Source organism: Procambarus clarkii, chromosome 69 (assembly GCF_040958095.1).
Source record: "Procambarus clarkii isolate CNS0578487 chromosome 69, FALCON_Pclarkii_2.0, whole genome shotgun sequence".
Lineage (NCBI taxonomy): Eukaryota > Metazoa > Arthropoda > Malacostraca > Decapoda > Cambaridae > Procambarus > Procambarus clarkii.
This window is the reverse complement of record NC_091218.1, coordinates 3496922-3524508: the sequence shown is the minus strand read 5'-3', so window position 1 is coordinate 3524508 and position 27587 is coordinate 3496922. Positions and strand designations below refer to the sequence as shown.

At 43.5% G+C, this 27587-nt stretch overlaps 1 long non-coding RNA gene and 1 pseudogene across 2 annotated transcripts in view; one reads left to right on the top strand and one right to left on the bottom strand.

Annotated features, from left to right (window-relative positions):
- The window catches only part of LOC138355726 (uncharacterized), a 55924-nt gene extending 28576 nt beyond the window's left edge, over positions 1-27348 (bottom strand). The window contains exons 1-3 of one of the 2 annotated variants that reach the window (XR_011224011.1): positions 27051-27348; positions 25831-25916; positions 23902-24013 (exon numbers count right to left, since the gene is read on the bottom strand). This is a non-coding gene — a long non-coding RNA (uncharacterized lncRNA). Of the gene's footprint in view, positions 1-23162; positions 24014-25830; positions 25917-27050 lie in introns of those variants that run through there. The other variant, XR_011224010.1, reaches the window with a different exon arrangement.
- LOC123750791 (tRNA (guanine-N(7)-)-methyltransferase-like) lies at positions 8024-8796 on the top strand (annotated as a pseudogene).
- Positions 27349-27587: the final 239 nt, after the last annotated feature.

Below are 27587 nucleotides of genomic sequence, written 5' to 3'. Positions count from 1 at the left end.
AGATGTTGAGCCAAAATTTCATTTAATTTCAATTCTCTTGGTCAAAATTCAGCAGATGACCTCTAACCGCCACTAGGCTACAGCTCAAGTTTGATTATTATACCACATCAGTAATCAGCACACCTTAATATATGTAAATCAAAGCATATCCTGACAGTATTAGATTATAAAACCTGTTCTCTAAGGAGCTCCTTATCATAAGGGGATATTACAGGAGGGGGGGGGGTATTAACAGTTGACTAGTATCAGAGGCGAAGAGCTGCTCATTGCCCAAGTCTCGCCACTGCTTCAGATGCTGTCTCCAATGGCGTCACTCCCTCACCAGATGTCCTCCTATGTTGGGTGCACCCTTCAATCTACTCCACTTTCTAGTAGCCTCGGTGCAACCCGTTCTCGCAAATTTAATAAGTCAATATTGACTTTACGAATTTGCGAGAACGGGTTGCTCGGTGGGTATTCACTGGCGTCATATTCCAGCTTTCTCACAGCCGAGCCTACCACTACTGGGCTTCCTCGTAAGTGTCACAGGTCGCGTTCCCGGGGGCCCTTCCGGAACCCACTCTGGCTAAACTGTTGTAAAAGCTCTTCGCTCTACTAGCCTACTCGCCATCCCCGTGTAGCTGTTGGGAAGTTGCTTCACACTAACAAGCTACACTAGCGCCGAGAACCACACAACCACTGTCACTACTTGTTGACCAATATTTAACACTAACCATCTCTGCTGACCATTAGTTTCTCGTCTCGACAGCGAACTCCTCATTAATCACTGCCTTGCCGCATCAGTGTAATGTTTCCTGTCACCAATTTTTTGACTGAAAATTGCAGCGACAAGAAACATTACACTGATGGAATTTTACATTACAATTTTTCAGTGAAAATTGTCACTGGCCACTTCCAAACCGGCACTTCGTGTGCACTGGCCACTGGCCGACTCCCTCACTTCTTCGGGACTGCGTTGAGGACCTGGAGGGTGACTACACTGCCCACAGTTACTCTTGGGGTTGTGACTGATGTCCTTGGTCACTTCATTAAGCTGTGGAGCGACCCCTCACTAGGCCCTCCTGCATCAGTCTTTATTGCACAGCCTCTTCCATCCCATATACCTCTTCAAAATGTCATCAGCCGCCCCTCACGTAAAGCAGAGGTCTATTGCTGTCTCTTTAAAGCTACACTTGACAAGACAAAAGGTAATCCAGCAAAAATCTTTGAGCACTCACGTGTACGTCGTTCTTCGTCCAAGTCTGAGATAACAGTTACATCGTCAGGACCTATGAGCTGTCTCGTAGCTCAGCTCGCCCAAAACAATCCAAAGGTACAGCCCTGCACCTTTCCTATTGATTAGAGGAAGGTGCAGGGCTGTAGCCAATCACGTCTCTCGTTGCATCCCGGGTATACCAGTGTCACCGCCCTAGATGGGAACCAACTCCCCTACAACTGTCACAGAAGCCAAATTTGGAGTACTAGGCTAATACCTTCCCTTGCGAATTCCTCAAAGCTGACGTTGTCAACAAAATCGTGCGACTCGCACTTTCCCACAAACTTGAACATTCTATGGGCCATCTAGCACATTTGTAGGGTGGATATCAATGACTGTGGGGAAGGCCTGAATTAGACAAATCAAAATATTCAACATGGTGCAGTTTCAGAAGCTGTTTCATGTATCATTTCATCTCTGGCCTGCGTGTGCTGCTAAAAACCTTGTTTTCATAACCATATCTTTACATTTAAGTCATTGAAGGCTGGTGCAATCCCCGTTTTTCTATTACTCCTTTTCATTTAAGTAAGTGGCTCGTAGTTGGTCAAATTCTTGAACCATCTCACTGATTCTGAAGTTGCAGTTGCTGTGTTGTGGTCACTGTACGTCTTTGGCATTCCCCTCTCAATTATTTGCTTAATCTGTGCTAAACTAGTATGTAAATGTCTAGATTTTTCTCTTTGTTGCAAGTTTGCTTAAATATCCTACAATCTTAACTGTCGAGTGTTCACATTAATGCTATGACATTTGTAGTCAGATGGATGTTGCAATGTCTGTTCAACAAGAGCAGGTTCCAAAGCCTTTTGAATGGCTAGCATTTTTGTAAGGTAGAACACCTGTTTGAGTCTCTCCAACTAGCTACAGAATTTACTGCCTTAACTGCAGCTCCGGATTCATGTCCCTGCTGGTCTACTGATCCGTCAGTGAAGTGGAGCTGTCAGGTAAGTTTGCTTCGAATTCATCTGTGCAATGAAACAACAAATCGGGATTAGGCCGATTATTTTTTTTTCTTAAAGAGCAATGATCTTAAAGTCTGCTGGCAGATGGATTACCAAGGAGCCTACATAAAGAAGTCTGCATGTATTTCGTCGACAACCCACTCAGTGATTGTATTTGTGACCTCTTATGTATGATGTGTTTATTGCACAATGGGTCCACGTGCTGGAGTCTGAAGCTCTTCTGTTCCGAGTTGGTGCTCCAGTGATTATAATTTTAAGTGAACCGATTCTTTGTCTAATCATTATCTTGGTCAATGTATCAAGCCCATTTACAGTTATTTCAACCGATGTTAGTTTAAATTCTAGTGTTAGGGTTAATATTTTCGTTCATCTAGGCGCTCCTGTTATGTCTCGCATTACATCCTTTTGAACAACCTCAACCTGTGCCCATTGGCCCAATTCGTCCTCGACTAAAGTCGATTACATCCAGCGGTCGACCCCACAGATGCACTCCAAAATTTTTACATGCTGTTCATTCAAAACGGAAATTCTCAGAGATAAATTAATATAATATAATAGCAAATTGTGCATATACAGGCATAGGTTAGGTTAGGTGTTTAGGTTCTGTTGATTATTTGCATTTGTAGTACGTGGGTGAAGCATTTACAGCGTTGTGGTTCTAACAAAATTCGTTAGTGAAGCACTTGTTCCGGAAGTGTTCGAATGAAATCGGTTGCGATTCGTGTGTATTCCGTTTTTCATTCATAAACAGGGGGGTTTGGCAGGTGCATGGAATCACTTTTGGGTCTGTCTGGAGGATCTGTTGATAGCCCAGGAGGAAGAATTTTTAAGGAAAACGCTGCATAAACAACTAGGGAACGAGCGACACATTTGTAAAACATTAATACTGTCCAGCTCCTTGACTGTGCCATATGATTGCTCTTATTGTGATAATGCTCAGTCGCCATGTACCATGTGATAATTGTTCAGTCGCAATTATGCCTTCTGATATTGAATTTACTGGCTGAATGTCATTTCAGAATTAATCCCCCGAAGATACCAGAGTTGTGTAACCCACCGAAGGTTAATGTCGTGAATGCGTAGGTGCCTGTCTGGAGTGTTGTCACCTTGTTTCATTGCCTTAGGTTTATGTGCAGATATGTTTAGCCCTAAAATGCTGCATTCGGCCGTTACTTTATCTAGTGCCACTTTTGCTTTATTCGAGAGTGAAGGACCTTTGGCGACTAATGCTGTATCAGCATAGCTTTCTAATTTAACTCCTGCGAATGCCATGGTAACTTTTTTCATTATTAACATTTAAGTTTATCTGCATTTGTGCAGCTATCCTAGACAATATGAAGGAAGAGTACAGTGTGTCAAAAAGCTAGCTACGTGATGGTTAAATCCCCATCATTTGGGGCGTTAGTCATTTGGGGCAGTGCATATGTGCAGTTGCCTGCACTGGCAAATTTTGGGTGCATTATTAGGATATCCTCAAGACCACGAGTGTGAATAAAGTTATTGCAAATCTCCAGGTACCTCATGCCAAAGGATCTGAATGGTCTGATAACTGGGCATTCGGTGATGTGTGCAAGATCATACCCCAGTTCCTGTTCACAGTTTGCATCTGGAGTGCTCAGGATTGGGAGATCTGTCACCTGTACCCACCTGCCACAGGTAACTAACCCAACCTGATCCTGGCAACCACTGTGTCGCACAGTCTGGTGGACGTTTAGTACTGCCCATAAGCATAGATTTCAGTTTCAGATCTGAACAAAACTTTTTATACTGGTGCTTTCAGGTTGTTGGGAGTAATTTCTCTCCTCTCAGACCCGAGTGTTTGGAACAATATAGTTTTGACAGCAGAGATGGGGATACCAAGGTCTAATTTAACTTCATCTTTGTTACACGCTATTTTGGCTGCTATGTCATTATGATGGCTTATATTTATGTGAGCATTATGATGGCTTATATTTGTGTGATGGTCTCCATGCAAAGTTGATTTGAAACCCTTTACTCAGTGCAGCGATTAGGTCATTTAAAAGTGGTAATATGAGGCTCTGGCCATCGATATTCCAGAAGTTTTTGATTGCTGGAAGACCAGACTTTGAATCACTAAATATTTTTCTTCCTCCTATGTTTTTTAATGTACTGGTAGCTAGTTCAAGTGCTGCTAGTTCAGTTTGTGTGGAGTACAGCCAGTTGTTTAACCGACACAGACAGTCTGTGTGCATGTGTTATTTCTATAAAACATTTATGCTGCGGCAAACCCGTCCAGTAGAAGATTGTACAGTACCGTCGGGGTAGACAGTGCTCGTGAGATCTGAAGTTTTTTATGAAGGAGGCAATTGTTTCAAGTGCAACTTTGAGAAGAGCAAGTTTCTCATTACCCTTCTTGGTGACTGGTGTGTATGACACCAGAATGGTGAGGTACAGATGAAGAGGAATATCGGAGACAAGTAGATTGAATGTAAAAGGAATGTCGAGTTTGATGAGATTGTAGGCATTTTTGCTCAGCCATTAATCACAAAAGGCCTGAGTCTGTAAGTTGGCACCAGTCATTAGGGTGTTAACAACACTGAATAATGTCAGAGTAATGCAGGAGATGCAGGCTTTCTCATTACTAAGGCGAAAGTTAGGATGGCAAAAGGACCATGGCAGAGGAGGACTCCTCGAAGAGTTCCACTCTCATACAAGTGTTGTCTCGCACCTGGCCTTGCAGCTTTACTAAAGCAAATGCGCCTGTGCCTAAGAGCCAATGTCTACAAAATAATTATAATTATTATATAATCAATGCAGTCCGATTTGCAATGTCTACTAGCGAAGTGGAGAATATGGAAGTCGATTCCATAGATAAGTTCTACTAAGACAGGTAACACCAACAGAAATTGATTCTGCATTGATTATTTATGCCGGTTTCCGGTGTTGTCTGAATGCATCTCTGTCATCCAGTATTTCGTTGTTGCTACATATCAAACTGCATTGATTGTTCATGTCTGTCTCTCTTGAATTACAAGATATCATTGATTCTGAGTGGCTACTGCTTCTTGCAGCTGCTGTTGTGGATCGTTATGGTCTGATGTCTTTACTACCAGACTCTTATTGGTAGTCTGTCCATGTCGTGTTTGTCCTCTTGTGCTCCGTCTTTTCTCATACTGTTGCTTATGTAACTGTGGTTTAATGGACGATCGTGTCTATTATTACACTTGATTTATCGAGTCTTGTTAGGAGAGTGCGTTATCTGTAAGCACTTAATAATGGTCTTTAGCCATGATCTTCACAATGTTTCTCAGCTGGACCTCCGTAAAACTGTAAATCTTGTGTTGACTCAAACTAATTGTATTTTGACCCATCCACACTAGAAAATGAAGGGACGACGACGTTTCGGTCCGTTTTGGATCATTCTCAAGTCGATTGTCTTAATCTACTTTAGAATGGTCCAGAATAGACCGAAGTGTCGTCGTCCCTTCATTATCTAGTGTGTGGATTGGCCAAAATACTTCATTCCCGTTATTGTGAATCATCGGCTGCTAATTGTATTTTGTTACCATGTATTTCTGCAGTGTTTTTGTTTATTATCCTATTTGGAGTTGAGTGAGTTAGGAAATTGTGTTCCGAGTACGCGTTTCTGTCGTGGCTGTGCACGAGTGTTCCAGACGTTGGTGTTTGTGTATGTAGTGCTGGTCTGATTATCCTGACCTCGGCTGTCTGTACCTTTTCTTTCCGTGTGGCTCAGGTTGTTCTCTATGCACGATGTTTGCCGCCATAACTTGGACATTTGGCTGCTGTGGTCTGGGTTGCCTTGTGCTTTGCTATAATGTCTGGTTGGATGCCTCAGGCTGTACACTCCGCATCTCTCCTGCTCGGTGCAGCGTGTTTGATGGAGGCCGTATTTCTGACATCTGAAGCCGCCCAGGGGTTCCGAGACGTATGGTCTCTGCACATTCTCCAACTTCCATGACAATGTTTCTGGCACATATCCCATGACGGTCACAAGAACCTGACGTGTAGCTGCTTTTGTATATTTTTGTGAGCCATCATTCTGCATTCAAGATTTGCTTGTGTTTTAGTATTGGATCTAGTGTTACGTCGACTGGGTATCCCAACAGCACGACTCGTGCGCGTCTTTCTGAAGGGTCCAGCTTGAGCAAGCACACAGATTTTCCTTACAGGAATATTACCATTTCTAGATAAATTGCAGTCTTTTGGTCTGGTTGCGTCATTATAATTTATCCTTTTAGGTTGACTGAGATGGGAATTTTGAGCTCTGGTTGCCTCTTCCGTTGCCGTTACTACTCCATATGTTATAGGAAAGTTGGCTGTACATTATCTTGAATTTGGGAAAATGTGCCGAATCTGACAGTGACTAGTGTATGACTGGTGTTATCTTCTCTAGGTTCATTATATCTGGTGTCTTGCTGGTAGAAATACTTTGTAGAGCCTTGATAGCAGTTTCCTTCTCTACTTGCTGTTCCTCGGTGCACTGTCCCTCGTTGCCAGGAAAAGGCTTCCATTTCCCCTTTCTCCTGAACTTCTCTATGTCGTTTCCCCATAGTGAGGACAGATTCACTGCCCTCCCTAATCTCCACGTCACTCGTAGGTCTGGAGAAATTTATTTCACTCCAACGGAGGTCTAAAGTGATTTTAACATTGTAATCAGGGACACCTAACACCTAATTGAGCTGTTTGGTCTACCTTTCACAGGCAAGCTCAGTGCACCTTGTAAAATGTCCCTTTGTGGCACTACCCACAGGGTATCGCCTCGCCCTTCAGGGTATGACTAAGTGACCTGGTCAGTGGTAATGCCCTCACACAAAATAATAGGTCATGGGAGCTGAGCTACCAGACCACTGTGGTAACTGTGGGTCTCCTGCATAATGTGCAAACAGCAAATAGTCAACAACTATTTATAAAAGAATTGCAGACGAAATCTTCAACGTTCCTTCCAAACAAGATATGATCAGAGTTTGGGTACTAATTGGTTGTTCCTCACAAAACAGCAAGGATTTGATCTCATAACTGCTCAAAGTCTGAAGTTTTCCATAGAACAAACCCGTGTGTGTCCTCTGCTGTACCAGTGGCGAGTCTCACGGCTTGTGATAGGCTCATCCTAGTAATGTAGGTCATTATGAGCTTTAGCCACAGCCTATAGTTCTTAGTTACCTCTACCTCTCGCCTGATGCTTCACTACTCGTAATTTGTATTATAGCTTCACTCAATTCTTAATGGATAGACCAAGTTATGGTATACTTTTATTAGCGTCTTGGCCTTGACACATACCAAACATCCATGATCCCTCCCAATTATTAAAGATTCTAGAACATCACGCACTTCCGGCGGCACGCACTACGGGCCCCACGCACTCCCGGAGGCCCGACACACATATGCAGTCAACCTGTTACATCAACAGCTGTGCAAGTTCACTTCCTCGTATCACTGGAGATTGCTGCAAACCCAAAATGTTTCGTCTGAGAACATTTAATACAAGAACATTAAGTCCAATAGATGCTATGTAGTGATTGTCTATAAGAAGACCTCATCCAGCAGACGACCCCGTCGTCATAACCTCGGAGAGCTCAAGAGGTTCTTGCTCATGCTAACACCGCCAGGTGATGAACATTCCTTGACATGAGCGCTATGTGATGAGCAACTGCAGCCATCGTGTTGGGTTTGAGTGTTGTGAGTGGTGAGCCGGACTACGGTGTTCGGTGCTCACATGGCCACGTGTGCTCTTCGCCCCACAACCAACAACACTGCTCAAATAATGGAGAAAAAGGCCTCCAGAGACAACCTATTCTCCCTTGCCAAGCTCTCCAGCAATTCACTAAAAATGCCTAAATAACCACAGAAGAAAAATTATCGACAGTGTGCTCACTTCAACCCAATTCCCGGACTGGAATTGGAATTACAATGGACCGGAGTCCATACTTTCCCCAAGTACTTATCTGGAGACAGTACCAAGAAGGTGGAATTTGCTGACATTGTGTGTGGCTATGGAGGAGTGTTGGTTGTCCTTGCCCAGATTTTTCCTGACACGCTTATGTTAGGCATGGTAATACGGGTGACGGTGCCAGACTGTTGTTGACCGCATTCATGGTTTGAGAGATGATAAGAATGATCTGCCTGGGGGACATCCAAATGTAGCTTGTATTCGTACTAATGCAATGAAGTATCTTCCAAATTTCTTCGAGAAAGGACATTTAAGCAAAATGTTCCTGTTTCGTCATCCACACTTCAAAAGAGCCAAGCACAAATGGAGAATTATCAATGCATCACTCCTGGCAGAATATGGTTACGTTCTGCGTGAACGGGGGCCTTGTGTACACTGAGACGGATGTGAAGGGCCTTCATGAGTGGATGGTTCATCATTTTACAGAACATCCTTTATTTATTCGTGTGGATGAGAATAATTTGGCTAATGATCCAGTGGCACAGTGCCTATTTGAGAGCACCGAGGAGGGTCAGAAGGTATCCCGCAATAGTGGAGACAAGTTCCTGGCTGTTTTGTCGCAGCATGTCAGATCCAGGACAACTTAGCATTTTGGAAGTGTGTGTACAGTAACAAACTGTATCAGACGACAGACGAGTGGGTGCCTGACAGCTGAGTGGACAGCGCTTCGGATTCGTAGTCCTGAGGTTCCGGGTTCGATCCCCGGGGGCGGCGGAGACATACGGGGAAAACGTTTTTCACTCTGATGTCCCCTGTTACCTAGCAGTAAATAGGTACCTGGGAGGTAGACAGCTGCTATGGGCTGCTTCATGGGCGTGTGTAACAAAAAGGAGGCCTGGTCGAGGACCGGGCCGCGGGGACGCTAAGCCCCAAAATCATCTCAAGATAACCTCAAGAGAAGAGTAGCGAGGGCAGCCAAGTAACACTTACACATGTCCACCACTGTGTACACTACCAACAATCTCTAGCAGCTTCACGCCCCAGTACTACAGGTACACATGTCCCTCACTGTGTACACCACCAACAATCTCTAGCAGCTTCACGCCCCAGTACTACAGGTACACACGTTACCATCATCCTCCTCCTGGTGGTTCCTGAACCTCGGGCAGCTGTAAGTGCTTGACCGCAGTGGCCACCCATCTGTGGTCACAGCCACCATTTTGTGTAAATAAGGACACCTGGTGTGGTCACAGCCACCATCTAGTGTAAATAAGGACACCTGGGTGTGGTCACAGCCACCATCTTGTGTAAATAAGGACACCTGGGTGTGGTCACAGCCACCATCTTGTGTAAATAAGGACACCTAGGTGTGGTCACAGCCACCATCATTTGTAAATAAGGACACCTGGGTGTGGTCACAGCCACCATCTTGTGTAAATAAGGACACCTGGGTGTGGTCACAGCCACCATCTTGTGTAAATAAGGACACCTGGGTGTGGTCACAGCCACCATCTTGTGTAAATAAGGACACCTGGGTGTGGTCACAGCCACCATCTTGTGTAAATAAGGACACCTGGGTGTGGTCACAGCCACCATCTTGTGTAAATAAGGACACCTGGGTGTGGTCACAGCCACCATCTTGTGTAAATAAGGACACCTGGGTGTGGTCACAGCCACCATCTTGTGTAAATAAGGACACCTGGGTGTGGTCACAGCCACCATCTTGTGTAAATAAGGACACCTGGGTGTGGATTTGATTTTCACGAACTTACTATTTGTGTGTTGAATTGTCTTCCACTGACTTGTCCATGTCCACAGCGATTAGCCTGTCAGTGCCAGAACAGGTGAAGGCCGAGTCTTGGAGACGAAGATTACCTGACCATCCTTGGCGTGTCCAGCACTGGGCGAGGTCTCCTCAGGTGAGTGGGTAAGTATAGCGGAAATATCTTATTTAACAACTCACTTTTCAACACTTTGTAGAGATTATTTAATGTATCAACTATGCATAACAAAGAACAATTATCTTGATTGGAACGTGTCTAAATCTGAAATTTGGGGAGAGAAGCCATATTGGTGAGGCAGGTCAAAGGGTTAAGGAAAGATTTCCTTCGAGAGGGTTAAGTACCCATCCAGTTGTATTATGTGCCTCTGATATACAGAGCTATCGCAGCATAATGCATTATGCTTAATACACTGGATGACGAACACGTCACAGTTATGTTAGGTTGATTAACGATCCAACCCAACCTTGCAGGTTAGGTTGGGTTGGTTCGTTAATGCAAGATTCTCAATAAAAAAAAAAAAAAAACATTGGGACTAGCACTATAGGTCACTGTTCGATGGAGGAGCTGGTAGGCGGTGTGACCCGTTTGATGAATGGTGGATTAACAGGACGATGGCTCACTGGTAGATGAATGGTGGATTAACAGGACGATGGTTCACTGGTAGATGAATGGTGGATTAACAGGACGATGGTTCACTGGTAGATGAATGGTGGATTAACAGGGCGATGGTTCACTGGTAGATGAATAGTGGATTAACAGGGCGATGGCTCACTGGTAGATGAATGGTGGATTAACAGAACGATGGCTCACTGGTAGATGAATGGTGGATTAACAGGACGATGGCTCACTGGTAGATGAATGGTGGATTAACAGGGCGATGGTTCACTGGTAGATAAATGGAGCTCTAAAAGGGGGCACCGAGGGATAATGGTGTTAATATCACACAATTCGCTCTTGTACACAATAAGACTATTTAGGTTAGGTCAGGACAGTTAGTGATGCATCGACATTATTTACACGTTAAATGTGAAGTGGGAGGAGGCGGGGGGGGGGGGGGCGAGACAGTCGGGACAGCCAGCCGACGAACGGAAGGGCAGACAGTCGGGACAGCCAGCCGACGAACGGAAGGGCAGACAGTCGGGACAGCCAGCCGTCGAACGGAAGGGCAGACAGTCGGGACAGCCAGCCGTCGAACGGAAGGGCAGACAGTCGGGACAGCCAGCCGACGAACGGAAGGGCAGACAGTCGGGACAGCCAGCCGACGAACGGAAGGGCCGACAGTCGGGACAGCCAGCCGACGAACGCAAGGGCAGACAGTCGGGACAGCCAGCCGACGAACGGAAGGGCAGACAGTCGGGACAGCCAGCCGACGAACGGAAGGGCAGACAGTCGGGACAGCCAGCCGACGAACGGAAGGGCAGACAGTCGGGACAGCCAGCCGACGAACGGAAGGGCAGACAGTCGGGACAGCCAGCCGACGAACGGAAGGGCAGACAGTCGGGACAGCCAGCCGACGAACGGAAGGGCCGACAGTCGGGACAGCCAGCCGACGAACGGAAGGGCCGACAGTCGGGACAGCCAGCCGACGAACGGAAGGGCCGACAGTCGGGACAGCCAGCCGACGAACGGAAGGGCCGACAGTCGGGACAGCCAGCCGACGAACGGAAGGGCCGACAGTCGGGACAGCCAGCCGACGAACGGAAGGGCAGACAGTCGGGACAGCCAGCCGACGAACGGAAGGGCAGACAGTCGGGACAGCCAGCCGATGAACGGAAGGGCAGACAGTCACGACTGGGTGTTACACTTGTACGGGAAGTAATCATTGCTAACAGGTACTGTATCTCACACCCCCTAAACCTTCCTTCATGCTGACACTAACCTGGTAATGCTTATCTCCTCACTCTAAACCTTAATAGCTTCACAAAATCTACTTTAAATGTTCCTTGAAGCGACCTTGAATTTTTTTTCCTCTGTGAATCCTTATTTGGTTAATTGCTGCAAAGGGGCCTGACGGCTGAGTGTACAGCTTTCGTTATTCCTGTAACACGTTGGGTTGGGGTTGTTGTTGTGACGGATGAGGTGTACCTGAGCGGTCCCCAGTGGTGTCGGAAGAGGTGCTGTCCTCTTCACTTCCACTCCCACTGGTCCCTACTGACTGGTCACTATCTGGGTTAAACATTTTCTGTGATTCCTGGTGTGCCATGTCTCTTCTAAACTACCCTTTATTACACCCTCGACCCGGACTCACTACAACCGTGTTCTTATACAAATAAAAAAAATCACAACTCTTTTTCCAAGAAACAACTACTAAATCCCCAAAATAGGGAATACAACGATTTATCGCGAGAATCGCTGAAGTGAATCCAATGAATGAGTGTCTGCCCCGCACTCGTGTCTGCCCGTGAAATATCCCGCAGTTCTATTGCTGAAACTTAAGTCCTGTACGTTAAAAAAAAAATTAAGGAATCTAATTTATATAAAACAATTTAACTGATAACGCAACTAACGCGCAGCACTCGTGATGGATTAAGAAAGAATATTTACTGTACTTGAATACTAAACGCACTTGAAGTGAGCAGCGTGGCCACTGATGACTGATGGAGCGGGACCAGCCGCGCTGAAAAAACTAAATCCCGCGCTTTTCCGCTTAAACGCTGAAAAATCAAAATTTTTGTTCCGAAGGAAAATAACTAGTTTTACGTTAATAAACCGCTCTAGCAATTAATATAGACACCCAGGACATATATTTGCTTACCAAAATTGAATTTTTATCAAAAAACTGCATTTTTACTCAATTGCTGGACTGCCAATTTTTCTGACTCCGAGGGAAAAAATTTCTATCACCCCAAATATCACAAAACTCTTAATTCACAAAAATTTGGGTTTCTCGTTCCCAGATATAAATAAGTTATTATTTACTACTGACGTTGTATACAGAACAATGCTGACACATCAGGCGGTTCCAACACTCACTAATTCGAATTTTCGTCAAAATCCGAGATTTTCACCTCAAGTGGACTGACAAAATTACAACACGATTTTCTCGAAAAATAACTAAATTCGGCAAAAATGTAATTATCATTGTTTAATGCTTACGGACAGAATTACGTCCCTTGCGCGCACTAGAGAGTAATACTGACCCTAGAATATACACGAAACATGAAAATTAGAATTTCCGCCAAAAAGTCAGATTCTAGCCCAAGCTGGACTTAGAAAATTTTCCACCTACGTTTCTACTGAAAACAGAATTCTAAGTCTAAAAACACAATTCTACCGTCTTACTGGTAAAAACTAGAAAATATCACTCGCATCGACTGGGGAATCCTAATGATACCCAGATCATACACGTGACCCACGAATACAAATTAATTACAGTTAACGACTTTCCGACGGTGACAGCCGAAAACTTATCCCGAAATACTTAGAAATATTCCACGGACTCTATTAAACATTTACACGCAACTTACTATCCCTTAAACTCCTTCACTGATCTATCGTGACCAACATATAGCCCTAAGTCCAGAGGGTTAACTACGCTCTAGAACCAACACCTCTGACTTAGACTAATACAACAGGGAATAGCAAAACTTAATGTACGCACTTAGCCTAATATGCAAGAAAATGCTAAACACTGATAAAAATTCTTTAACCGGGGATTGAATGTAAGGGAAAAAAAAAATTAATCTCTAGAACAACGAAAATAAACGGAAATTACTTTATAAATTTAAGTATACTTAATTCAAAAATGCACTCTACTTAATCTTATAATTGCTCCTACCGGCTCGCCGTACCACACCTAGCCTAGGGGTCTCGACCATCTAGGTTCCAACAGAGCAACACGCAGCTTTCAGCAACAATTATGACTAGGGACGACTCAACCTCCACTAAGTGTGCGATCACTTAGTTGTTGAATCGCTGCTAGGTAGGTTACTAGTCCGTCCCTCGGAGGCCGCAACGCCCTTCACGGATTACGTTTTTCCTAGCGTTTTGGGTCGTCTAACAACGCCCTCTGATCTATCTCCTGGCGTCCCACAGATATATCCGCCCAGACAGCCCACAAGGAACTGCTGTTGAGAGTATGGCTGTTCCCAACACCTCTGAATTAATTGCAATGGGTCGAGTATGGTACCCAGTCCAATCAACTCGGAGTGGTCTCCTATTCAATAAATCTTAACAGCCTAATCTTACTAACTAAACCTTAATCATATCAGCCCGCATGACCAAAGATTCGCCAATCCCCACTCACTGTTGTGAGGCGCCCTGCTAATCCTGGCCCGCGGCTGTCTCCTTAGCATCCACGCACGTGTTCGAACGGCTAGACGCGTGAGCCTTTCAACAATTTCAAACAAAATTGTTGAAACCACCGCTGTGCACCATTGTAACACGGGTAGGAGTTCTCTTCTTAATCTTTCCTTCTATTCCCCCTCTACCTGTATTCTTACTTTTTATTCTCTACAAGGGACTCCAAAACTTTTACTAAAGCCAACTCCACGCCACGTGGTCCTAAGACGATTGACCGACTTAGGATTCTACAACCAGCATGACGTGACAGACTGAGCAAAACCCTAGAGCCGCCTCCGCCGCCACCACCAGACCAGTAACACCGAGCAATGATCGAGGTCTGGATCGATCATGCTAATTAATCAACCTTGGGGCTTGATCCCCACTATAACCGATGACCTTGAGTGTGGAATAAATTACACTGTAATGATGAATTCCGATTCAATGTTAGAATCGGCGCCCAATCCAACTTTACCTCGTGTGGACCACGTGACCAGGACAAGTTCACATAACACATGGAAATAATAAAATGCAAATTATTAACTAATTAATTTATTAAAAGAAACTAAAACAAAATCTAAATATGTTCACTCCCTGTCACTTTAACACTCCCTACTTGACCTGAATGGCAATGAGACTATCCCTATACATAACCATAGCAACTATACCTTGGGCAACCAGCTAGATGTTGGGGGCTGGTCTTGGGAGAGAGAGGTAAGATGGTTGACCTCTCCCAGTTGATCTGGTGTCCACACTGATCTCTTCCTCGTCTGGTCTACCCCAGACTAGAGCATTGTATTGTTCCGCATCGCTTACCCAGTTACTTAGCAAGGTTAAGTTATAACAATTAACCTCTTGTACTTAATTGATCCAGACTGGTTGAATTATTTTACTGAAATTAAATTACCCAAACATCTAACGGCAGAGCTGTTCCCGATCCCCAAAATGGTTAATTGAACTTTGAGAAATAGTAGACATGTCAACTCTGATGACCTATGACCGCCGGTCACTCCGCCTTACAACTTAGATCTGATTCGTGACGTCACTGATGGTGACTTAATTCAATAATTAGAATACTCTTGATATTGTACCCAGCACTATTATACAATACAATTTTAATACAAAATGAATAAAGGCTAATTTCTCTAAATTACTGAATACTATAGGAGGATTCATTATACGCAGCTATGAACAAGGCGTCGGTTATTTTCACCGCGAATTCCCCTGGGGTCAGGTCCCCAGGTCACCACGCGGGCTCAGCTTCCCATTCTCTTGTGTCGATAAACCACTCTGGATAATTCTTACAACCAGCCTAGTTTGTTACATTCCTAGTCATAAGGTTCCTAGTTCAATCCCCGGCGGAGGCGGAAACAAATGGGTAGCGTTTCTTTCACCCTGATTATTCTGTTCACCTAGCAATAAATAGGTACCTAACAGACAGCTGCTAAGGGGTGCTTCTTGGGGGGTGTGTAACAAAAAGGGGGCTTGGTCGAGGACCGGGCCGCAGGGACACTAAAGCCCGAACTCATCTGAAGATGACCAAGATAACCTCATTGAAACTGACTAAACCAATTTGAAACTCTTCCCTAAACGTTTCTCCTCCCGAAATTAAAGTCTAATGTTTGCTGTATCTCTCACGCTAATTCTTTGTTACAGTATATGAAATGATCAACTGTATGAATCAATTTTCTTTGCTCCCTCCCTCTACACAAGGGAGGGAGCAAAGCATTGGCAAAAAATTATAAACCAGTTGCACTAACATCGCACATCATAAAAGTATTTGAGAGAGTGATTAGGAGTCAGGTCACCAATTTCATGGAGACCAATGACCTTCACAACCCAGGCCAACATGGATTTCGAGCGGGAAGATCGTGCCTCTCACAGCTACTTGAGCACTACGACAAAGTCACCGAGGCATTAGAAGAGAAACAGAATGCTGATGTGATATACACGGACTTCGCAAAGGCTTTCGATAAATGTGACCATGGCGTGATAGCACACAAAATGAAGTCAATGGGAATAACCGGTAAAGTAGGACGCTGGATACTCAGTTTTGTCAAACAGGACTCAGCGAGTAACTCAACCATATAAAATCTAGTCCAAGTGCAGTGAAAAGCTCTGTACCTCAGGGTACAGTCCGTGCACCGCTGCTTTTCCTTATTCTCATATCAGATATAGACAAAAATACAAGTCACAGCTTCGTATCATCCTTTGCAGATGACACAAAAATCAGTATGAAAATTACCTCGGCTGAGGACATTGAAAAACTTCAAGCTGATATTAATAAAGTTTTCGACTGGGCATCAGAAAATAACATGATGTTTAACAGTGATAAATTCCAGGTACTCGGGTACGGTAAAAATGAGGACCTTAAACATAATACAGAGTACAAAACACAATCAAATGTACCCATAGTAGGAAAACAGCATGTAAAGGATTTGGGAATAATAATGTCTGACGACCTAACGTTTAAGGAGCATAACCAAGCAAATATTGCGACAGCCAGAAAAATGATAGGATGGATTACGAGAACTTTCAAATCCAGGGATCCCATCACAATGGTTGTACTCTTCAAGTCACTTGTGTTGTCCCGTCTTGAGTACTGCTCAGTACTCATTTCCCCCTTCAGAGCAGGAGAGATTGCTGAAATAGAGGGAATACAGAGAACATATACGGCACGCATAGACGCAATAAAGCACCTAAATTATTGGGATCGTCTCAAAGCCCTCCAAATGTACTCACTAGAAAGAAGACGAGAGAGATATCAAATAATATACACCTGGAAGATACTGGAGGGCCAAGTACCAAATCTACACAGTAAAATAACAACGTACTGGAGTGAACGACATGGAAGAAAATGTAGAATAGAACCAGTGAAGAGCAGAGGTGCCATAGGCACAATCAGAGAACACTGTATAAACATCAGAGGTCCGCAGTTGTTCAACGTCCTCCCAGCAAGCATAAGAAATATTGCCTGAACAACCGTGGACATTTTCAAGAGGAAACTAGATTTATTCCTCCAAGGAGTGCCGGACCAACCGGGCTGTGGTGGGTATGTGGGCCTGCGGGCCGCTCCAAGCAACAGCCTGGTGGACCAAACTCTCAAGTCGAGCCTGGCCTCGGGCCGGGCTTGGGGAGTAGAAGAACTCCCAGAACCCCATCAACCAGGTAACCAGGTAATTTAAAACATTTGGAATTCTCTTCTAATTTCCTCCCTTCCCCTCATTCCCAGGCATGTTGCAATGATAATTACAGTTGAAAAACCATACTTACACTACCTAATCTACGAAACATTGAAAAAACTGTATAAAACATTGATAAAACAAACATTTTGGTTTTGAAAGTTTTTAACTTCGTTCGTCACTTATGCCCTTCTTACCCTACTATTTTATCTTGTAATGTACCACTATAAATGTGTTTTAGTAATATTCACATACAACGAGACAGGATAGTTGAGGGCGCCATGCTGTCTGGTCTTAGTAATTAAGGGATCTCACCCTTTAGAAGTAATGACTACAGGTTGACCTTGCCTTTTGCTAAGCCGATAATTGCAGACGGCTGGCTGGGGTGTGACCTTCAGACAAGCAGCTGCCTATTGTTTTAGGGAGAACCTGAGGCTATCTTAGCCGGGTAGGCAGGGCTTAGATCCAGGATCCCCCACAAATACCCATGGAAGTGTACTTTTGAGAGGAGACAAAATTGAATGTTGAGCAGAACAGTAGTGGAGACCGCGGGTCGTGAGTCCCACAGCCAGGCCAGGCTTACACAGGCCGGGTGGGGAACTCAACTGTAACCATCCCACCCCCTCCCCTCTCTATCAAACTTTGGCTCAGTCTTGGGTGAGTGAGCTTGTGAGGTGACGTATAGTGTGTTTTCCAACTTAGGTGTTGTTTGATTTTCAGGGGCAGTCAGCCGTAGAACTGTCAATTTCCAGTATGGTGATTCACATTTGTGTATTCATGTTGATATTGAACATGTAATGATATAGTTGAATTGTATTACCCATTTAAGTGAAGACCTAATAGTAAACATAAATTAATAATTTGTTGCTGTAAATTGGCTTTAATTCCGATCCCAGGATCTTGGGTTTCCTATGATAGGTTGCAGGTTGGAAAGGGAAGGGGGAGGGGAAAGAGTTCTCCGATGCTTATGGAATTGAAGGCTTGATTATATACGAGTACAAACTTACAATTGATACCTGAACATCTCTGATATTGTGCTGTACAGACAAGTTCCATTCCTTGTATTATATAGGTTTACTAGAATGGATGGTGGCGGTGAAATGTATTAGTCTCGAGTTTACTGGTAGCTGATCAGGTACAATGCCTTGTTTTTGTGGTACCTTGGTGATCAATCATCGAGGTTACAGGGTGTTGAACTGGAGAGTGTAGTATGAACTCTGGGGAACTCTTGAATAGTTAATATAATGACCGGGCTAATGGACAGAAGAGCTATTAGTTTCCGTTTTTCGTTACAGTAACATCTTGCATCTAACCAAACACATTTGGTTTCCTATAATTTCACCTTTTTAATGTTGCATGCATCATCATTGCAGCATGACTTAACCACGTTTTAAATCCTCGGTATTGCTTTGCAAATTTGCAACCCAGAACGGGAGGCATCCTTTACATCCTCAATAACCCCTACAATGGTCCTCTGCTGAAAATATTTAATCTTAGTCTGAGGCATATGATCTTACCTGACAGACACTGACTCATAATACCCAAGCCAAATTAACAACAATTCAGGCCCACATCAGAAAATTAATGAGAGTCGAGAGTTAGAGCCGAAGCGATACTCGGGGGACTTCCAATCAAAGGTATTAGACAATTGCACCACCACATGGTCAAATAAATTGCAACCTGGAATGTCTTTGATTACCCAGAGCCGAGGTTCGAATCCTGCTCACAAGCACCTAATTTTCTCATTGATACATCACATTAATGTGATTTTTTGGTGCCTTCAGACCCATCTCTGACATCCTGTAAGTTTAAAGTTCTTGAAAACATTATACACGACAGGCTAATGATTCAAATTAGACTCCAACTTGCTACTAGCCTGTATGGTTTCCTTCCTGGAAGAATCATTCAGACTTGCTTTACTGAATATTTTATTTGACAGGGACCATGTTCTCGGGCGACATTTATTGACCTCCAAACTGCTTTTGATTCATCAAAAAGGGGAAATAATCTTAGAACAATTAACCTCTTTTGGAGATAATGTTATACTTGACATGCCTCAAAGGGTACCCTTGTATCACAACTGCCTCAGTTCTTTCAAGGGGGCTCACAAGTAAATATTCTGCACCATTTGAGTCGAGTTCGTCGAAAGGAGGCGTGCTTAGCCCATCTTTGTTCAATGTGCTAAAACGCCAAATAAACTGATATTCCCACACTAGCTGATGAAGCTGTCATCTGTTATGTCTGACATTTGTATTGTTTCGAATACCCAAACGCGACTGCAACCTCTACGCGATTCCCTCGCTGCTAAAAGCATCGAATTCAGTTTTGTATATAATTTAATCCATCGCTCTTTTTCCCTAAAATGAATCAATGTCCCTCAAGCTTTCAAAGTCAACAACCAAAACAAATATAGGCAGCACAAATACCTTTGAGCAGGTATCAGTGACAATGTAAACGACCATCTTAGGTTAAAAGACAAATCACTGAAAATACTTTCTGGTAAGAAAATTGGTATTAATGTTAAATATGGTAGAGTATTCAACACTTGTTAGTTGATTGCATTTATCTTCCTCGCCTCTGTTTGAACAAATTGGAAGTAATACATAATGAAGCCATGAGGGTAATTCTTGGTACCCCAAGATGCACATGAATCATTAACTTGAGGGAAGAACTGAAGCTTCCAACTATACTAGAGAATCATACAAGTCAACTCAACCTTTTCCCTTGAAGTCATGAGACCCTACATCTCCAGCCTCGCTCTGAGACAAAGTATTCTGTACCGTTAAAACCCTATTAAGTGGTGCAACATACCAACTCACTCCTTGTATGATAAATGACCGAGTAAAATCCCAACAATCTAATCAAACTGAACATTCCTTTCAAATGCAATATACCTGCAACAGATATTCCTCTTCATCTGTTCCCACAATTCAAGTACCATATACACCTGCCACTAAGAAAGGTAATGAGAATCTGCTCTTTCCAAAGTTGTCACACTTTAAATAATTGCCTCTCGTCATAACTTTTAAGATCCCATGAGTACTGTCTACACCGATGACCCAGTCCAATCATCTACAGGACGGACTGCAGCAGTATGCAGGTACACAAACAACACTTCCACACAGTAAGTACCAGGTTAAACAACTGGCTGACCTCTGTACAAACTGCTGCTGCACTACAACTAGCTCTCAGTATATATAAAGTCACATGAGGTGGTGACAATTGTGTTTCAAAGTCTGCTCTTTAAAACTTTTCCAGCATGATCGACAGTAAGAGCTTCATTATTGCACTTATAAATAATCGCAGAATAAAGGGTTCAAAATCTCGTGTATGGATACCATCTCACAAATATAACCCACCATAATGACTGACATTGTAGCCAAATTTGCATGTAACAAGGAAGTTGAATTAGACCTAGGTGTCCCCATCTCTTGACAAGACTATATTGTTTAACACTCGGGTATGAGAGAAATTACCGACTCCCAACGGTTTGAAAACACCAGCATAAAAACCTGTGATTTATTTAGATCAGAAACCTATGTATATGGGCAGCACAAAACGTTCCCAAGACTGGGCGACGCTACTGAAAATCCGAGTCAGGCCAAACCGACCTGCACAAGACATTAACATACTGAGAAGCTGCACATTTACCACAATATATCATAACACTGACTGAAAAAGCCATTGACACACTGGCTTGATTACTAGAAGCAAATTATGAATGACCCACGTCTGATAAAATGCTTCTTTGACAACTACAAAATAAAAGATTCATCCAACAATACACTGACTATTCCCTAATGCTGGAGTGCCACAAGGCTGTGTACTCGCGCTAACATTACACCTCACACTACAGAGGGAAGGAAGGGGAGTGGCGGCCCTGCTGATAAAGTATTAGGGTTTCCAGGAGATTGATATCCCAGGCTGCGAGGAGTTCAGAGACTACATGACAGTCACCATGACGATGGCAGGACCAAAGATAGTAGCTGTGATATATAACCCTTCATTAAATGACAACCATTGCAGTTCCTACCATAACTGAAAGGGCAGACTGTCGCCTGTTAAAAATCGATTCCGACTTCCAATCATAGGGACTCCACCCATTAAAAGATACAAGAACCATATGGTGGCACAGCGAGCGAGCTAAACTATTGGACATGGCAAACGTTTTAATCCAACATGTAATCAACACTTAATGATTAACCTGCTTTACTTTACCTCGAATTCACTGAACGATTCACATGCAAGGGAAATAAAGTTCGAAGACTCATGGGAATGAGTGAACACTGTCTTTACGTTTATATATATGGTGAAAGAGGGGATAACTTACTCAGGGAAGGGGCCAGAAAGTCAAAGCCTGCAATATCTAAATTGAAATTACAAGGAAACAAAATTTATAATATAAACACAGGTAGCAAAGCTCAAAAAGTAGGACTGCACAGACGTTATTGATTACATCACCCAGAAGAGTAAGGAGGTGGCACAAGTTTGTCCTGGTATGAGAGAATGGATTTTCACTTGTGTTAAGTTGGGTGAGTGAGTATGACCAGATGTACATCAGCATGGAATCTACAGGAGTGCACATCCATCCGTGCACTCTCCTGTATTCTCTGGTCTGGGACCAAGGTCTGCCTTGATGGTTTCTATGGGCTGGCCTCTGGCTGGGCAGGCCAAGGATATTGCAAGAGTTGTTGCACGCCCAGATCACCAGAGGAGACTATGCAAGTCATCAGTGGTACTCGGTTGTTCCCATGATAGGGAGAGAACTTAGAGGGTTAGTTTCGTGCACCCAGGCCTGAAGGGTTCGCTCACACATTAAGGCAGGTCTAACCTTCCTTGTTACTAGTCCACGACACCATGAAACCTTGACATTACTTTATGGAATTGTCATTTGTCACGGTAAAATCTCTAGGAAGAGATTCGGCCTACTCCATTATCACCTATTCTATTCATTCACGTCTATTTAATCAAGAACTGCAGCCAAGAACAGCTACTTCCAGACGTCTAGACAATACCACCAGTCTACCTACCCCATCGACCCTCACCCCACCTTGCACCTGGGTCGCTGGGAGACCACGCCTTCCGAAACAAGCAGTTTAACAGCCGGTTAATAGTCAAAGAAGTCACCAGCTCCATCTGCCCGGCTGATATTCTGTATAAATTGGGCGTTCTTGCCCAACATGAGTTACATTACTCCTGTGTGCTCAACTAAGTAGACCTGTTAACATCTGTGTGGGGTAACGGATTTAGTCAGACTAGCCCATAGTATTCTGCACCATATTTTGCACCTTAACGTAACGTAAATTTGATTTTCCATCCTGTTTGTTTTGCACACTTTGTATTAGAGCCAAGCCTGGATATTTTTGTAATTTGTTTAATTTATTTTTAAAGTAAAGTATTTAAATGTTTTTTTTCCCTCTGCTTTATCCTACAGTTTACCTCACTGTGAAGGCACCTTTGCAGTTTAATTTTTTTTTTATATATTTTGTGACTGGAATTAGAGACTGCACGGCCACAAATGTTTCCCGTCACACATTCGTTTACGCATTTGTCTGCTATTCGTCTATTAGGTCACTAGATAATTGGGCAAAGCGAAACTAGACCAAATTATGGATTTTTTTTCAGCCAGGATTGTGCAGCAAGCACTACTGACAGAACTCATCAATAGCATCAACTGAGAAAACATGAAACCATGAAGTCTGTTCTATCCTTGTTTGTATGTGATAATGGTACTAGTACTAGGAGCAGACCTAGATGAATTATGGACTTTGACTAAGGATTTCAAAGAGTACACAGGACTAAGATTCTTACAGCAGGCACCCAGAACACAGCAGAAAAAGTATATTTGTCGATTGAAAGAATAAAAGATTGAATAAAAGATTCTGTCGATTGAAATGAAATGATGCATATGGCAAACAAGCTGGAGACAACGATAGGCACAGACCAAGAGGCTAAGAGGAGGAGACGCCTGGTCACCAGGACCAGTTACATAAAGCAGCTATAGATGTAACAGACCATGTAATGTCCTGCGGGTATTTGGTAACAGGGGCCACCCCCTCCCCCAGAGAAGGCTGTGGTTCTCCCCCCAGAATAGGAACCAAGTCAACTGATTCAATATTGTGTGACAACCCATGAAATGACTGCCAATTGTAACATTAGCCTCAGAGGGGCATTACATTTTTGAAGACTCACTACGAAAAAAGGAATTAGAGATACGAGAGCTACACAAGAGACAACGACTATGGATACAACGGACGAGAGATATTGGTACAACTAAATGAGGTAAAGTCCCATACAAAAGATTTGGTTCCTTAGAAGATTCTCTGGTGCAAGTGTTACGACCTGGTTGGTCTATGTGATAAGCAGTATATAATAAGAAATACATAAAAAAATATTGTTATACAATTAGTATACAGTGCATATTAAGGTATTGGTTAGGTGTTTAGGATATATTTGCAATTATTTGTATTTGTAGTACGTGGGTGAAGCATTTACAGCATTGTGGTTTGAACAAAAGTCGTCAACGAATCAGTGTTAAAGATATGTTTGAACGTCATCAGTTGTGACCTACCTGATCAACCAAGCTGTGATTCGTGCGTCAGACTGCGAGCAGCCGCGTCCAACGGGCTGGTTCACCAGTCCAGCCACCAGGAGGCCTGGTCGATGATCGGGCCGCGGTGATGCTAAGCCCCGGAAACACAAAGGTGAGACATGTAAAAACAGGTTTTTCATTCATAAACCTTGGGGGGGCGGGGGTTTAGTAGGTGTATGGAATGTACTTTAGCCTTTGTTTATGAAGACGAGCTTTTACACTTGACTCAATAGATCGTGTGCGAACGTCTCAGTGCCTAGCTGGCAACCTCTATTAGAATTCCAAGCTCTAACTTTCACTTCACGTACTTCTAATATAAGTAATAGCCAACAGAACCTTAACACCTAATCTAACCTACCCCCTAACTTTACATTGAAATTTAAATTATAATAATTCATGGCAACCAATTGTTTACACAATGTTAAACCGGATGAACACATTTGACCGGGAGGTAAGGAGGGGGGGGGAGACGGTCACCACTAATGAGCCTGGCCTGAGGACGGGGATGCTGGAAACGAGCATTTGACCTTTGTCGAAAAAGAGAGGTTGGTTTACTACAGTTCAACCCATCCATGAATGGGCTAAGTTCATCCAGACCTGAAATTTACCATTTGGAGGAGCTGCCCTTCCTAGGTACCTGCGTATGTATATATATAGATGGAGAAAGAGGCCCATAAAAATTTATTACAAAGTCTGAAACCTTCACGTTTATAAACATCCTGCCACCTGGTTTCTCTCTCAAGAGATCTACCTTTCTCCCTGGGAACCCGAGTCAAAGGTATAACTAGTGATCAGAGTAATCAGGGGAAAGGCTTGGAGGCGCTCTGGGGCAGTCAAGTGACTGCCCAAAATCTCTAATAGGAAAAGCTGCCAAGAAACTGGCCTCTCCAGTGACATTTTGTACGGGAACACATCCTATCTATAAAGGAAGGTTCTACCCAAGTTACTCATTCCGACAACTTCAGGATGCCTCCGAAAGGAAGTTAACACGCTCTAGTCTTGGATGAAGGAAACCTTCGGTGAACATCCGGCCGGGAACTCTCTTCCTTCGGAGCCTCCTTTGTTAGCTTGGATAAAGGGAACATCCCCCAGTGACATTAGTATGCTTCATTCCCAGCAAAACCATAGACCCCTTGAGTAGTCTGGTGTCCCTGCTTTAAAACCTTTTATCCTGTGGTCATAGGAGCTCTGCCAATTATATAGTCTTCTCGCAATAATGAGGGACACGTAGCACTAACAAACCAGGTAAACTATGTTACACAGTTCTGGAGACCCAGAAACGTTCACCTCTAACACTTCACAGGGCCTGCCACCTGACCACAATATCTGTTGATCTGTAGAATTGCTGCAACGTTCCAGAGCTACCAATACCTTGTGCAAGATGCGGATAATGGCCACGTAGCTGCCAAGTGGTCAGTCTCCCGAAACTGTCCCTGACGGTATATTCAGCTTGTTAGGTTTTGCCCCGACACTTTCCCCTCATTCTACAACATTCCTTTCGCAGGACAGTCTTCTAACCCCCAGCTAAAGCATCACCCTCTTGGGTAATTTTTGTCTATAATTGATTCGACTGGTGGGATAGAAGAAACTAACAGAAGGGTGGATGGAGAGGGGAGGCAAGAGGATAGAAATGTACCCAAAAATGTTAGATTAACATTAACCATGTTACACTACCTACCACTAAATGGTCAAATTACTGGCCAAAAGAATGGTTAACCACTCTTAAGTGGTTGATACACAAATTAAATTAGACTTTACCTATTAGAAGATCACTGCTTCATGGTATAGTGAGTTAAATGATTAAAATTAAACCCTTCACATATTGTACTTGTGGGAATATATACTACAATATAACCACTGCGATTGATTCGAGAGAAGCTTTACCAAGTAACTTTAATCCCTCCATACCTGCAGTGCCGTTGTACGAGACCAATTTCTTGGGTCTGGTTGACCATTCCTGCAGTGCCGTTGTACTGATGCACTCTCGTACATATCTGAAATTACAAAATATATTAAATACCCCAAAATAATAAAATGAACACATCTTCATGTAAAGTTTGAGAAATATCCCGCTAAACAATCGATCAGGTCAGACATTGGTTGATCTAAAAAGCCAACTTACCACTGTATGGCAAAACCCAACCTCAGATTTGACTCATCCACATGCCGTTCTCAACAACGGCCAAGTGGTCGTTAACCCGGCAGCCAAACATGACCGTTCTCAACAACGGCCAAGTGGTCGTTAACGCTGGCAGCCAAACTTGACCGTTCTCAACAACGGCCATATGATCGTTAACCCGGCAGCCAAACATGAACGTGAAGAACGCTTCACACATAACTTGTCCTCAATCTATGCTCCTCCGTGCCCTGACCCACAACAGTTCATACATTTTAACACTAGATTCATTTAAAATAGTTTCTCATGCGTGAACTATTATTATACATAGTTATTTATTACGCGAGGGAGACTGGTTGGAATACACTCGGGAGCTATAATTTCCAACAACTATCAGACCTATACACTATATAAATATACATTAATATTTACTAGTATTGGACAAAATATAGTGTTTAGTTACACAGGAGGTTAATGTTAATTATGGCGTCTCTGGTGTTGGCTGCAGCGTGGACGACATTGAGTCAGGATGGCTAGTTGCATTCACATAGGATTGTCGGAGGGGGGAGGGGTGAAGAGTGACACTTGCTAAATTAAAAGTCTTTGGTCCGAATTTCAAAGCCTGAAGTCTGATAATTCACAAGAAACACCTTGTAACTGCCAGAATTTAACTATAATAATTTGTAAACTTTTTCCACCTGCTTTTGGTCGAAGGTTCAATTTCACTATAAAGTTAACACGCCGCTGTTATGGAACAGTTAATCACGTAGCAGTCGTTTTAGAATTTAATTTTGTTTTAATAAGCTTCATGAAAAGTCTTGAGCAAGGTAAAAGTGTCAACTAATAGACAAAGGTATATTACACTATCATATTTACTAACAAGTAAACCAGAGCTAATTGAATTTTAAATAAAGTTTTAATATTTTGTAGCCATGGTTAACTAGAAAATCAGCAAATATTGTTCTACCAACAGAAAATGTAATAAAATAACTAAACATCTAGAGTAACTTGCCTGTAAGCCTGGCGCAGGTAACCTGATCTACAGCACTGTCCAGGTGACTAATTAGTAACACCAGTGAGGCGGGCGGTGAGCAGCACCTCTCCCCACGACGGCCCGCGCCACACTGCCCGACGCGCCTCTTTACTATCTTGGCCTGTGGTGGGCGGTGAGCAGCACCTCTCTCCACGACGGCCGGCGCCACACTGCCCGCCGCTCCTCTTGACTACCTTGGCCTGATGGGTCAACTACCTGTGACGTCATTCACCTCACCTCACATGAGGCCGCCTCACTTACAAATAATTCACAAGTAACAAGTCACTTTAACAATATCAATATAGTTTATTTCTATTAATGTGAAGTATGAGCAAGTGTGAGTATGTATTAAAAGCACATACATCACTACTGGACATTAAACCCACTACCACACCCACCTAGTAGCATGGAGGTTCTATAACGCCTTCTGTAACTGTGTTATGTTGGGGTCTAGGCTAGGGGCCAGGGGCCAGATTCACGAAGCCGTTACGCAAGTACTTACGAACGTGTACATCT